Consider the following 1,090-nt stretch of genomic DNA (forward strand, 5'->3'; position numbering starts at 1 on the left):
GAGAGAGAGAGAGAGAGAGAGAAAGAGAGAGAGAGAAAGAGAGAGAGAGAGAGATGACTTTAGAGGGACACTGGAGAACCAGTAGAATGGCTGAAAAATAAACCAATTATTCCTTTAATTACGGAATATTATTTTTTCAGATCTATAGAGACGAAGTAACGTATCTGCGCCTATTTGTTTATTAGAATGCATGTTAACTTTTAATTAAGCCAAAAACAAGTCTTACAGTATGGCCGAAGGAGGCAGGGGAGTTGCCTAAAATATGTGATAGAATTCAAAGGCCTCCTTCTTTGTTAAAGGCCTAGTAACCCAGTGAACTAACTACAGACGACTACATTTTCTCATGACATGACAGCATCCCTGACTGAGCATCGCAGTGGCAGCGATTACCGGGCGTAAGTGTTTTCGCACCCCGAGCTGGGTGATACGCGAAACAATGCACTGTTGTTATGGAGCGCCGCCACGAGTGTCACTCTCTATTAATGTAAACCCTCTCTGGTTGTACCGTACCGAATGCTTAAGTTTCGGCACTCCTGTACAATTGCGGCCCTGTTTAGGGATACTCGTTTTGACCCCACCAACGATTACTTCTGGTTCTAAACGATTACTTTTTGATGCGCGTGCCGATAGGCCTCTATGGAGAGAGATAGCCAATCAAACCTAATTGCAAAAAGGGAGAGTATACAGACCTGGTAACTGGGAACAAAGTCACGAAGTATACAGACCCGGTAGGGGAATTTTTTTTTGTGATATCGGAAAGTTTCAGCGCCCTCTTGGCTCAGGGTAGATAACTAGTCCTAGGTTTATCTACATGTCATATATAATATATATCTATATTACCTTAGAAGATCTAGACAGACAGACATAAATCATAGATCTAGTTTCGAGGCCTAGATAAATGAAGATGGCGATGTCTTGCCGATGAACGATCGTTTTTCCTCCGTTTTGGACTTGTAGGAAAGGACAATTTGAAGAAAAGAACAAATGTCATACTTTCAATGAAGTAGACCCGGTAACCGGGAACAAAGTCACGAAGTATACAGACCCAGTAGGGGAACTTTTTTGTGATTTCGGGAAGTTTCAGACCTCA

This window comes from Aplysia californica, unplaced genomic scaffold, assembly GCF_000002075.1.
Source record: "Aplysia californica isolate F4 #8 unplaced genomic scaffold, AplCal3.0 scaffold00131, whole genome shotgun sequence".
NCBI classification, from domain to species: Eukaryota; Metazoa; Mollusca; class Gastropoda; order Aplysiida; family Aplysiidae; genus Aplysia; species Aplysia californica.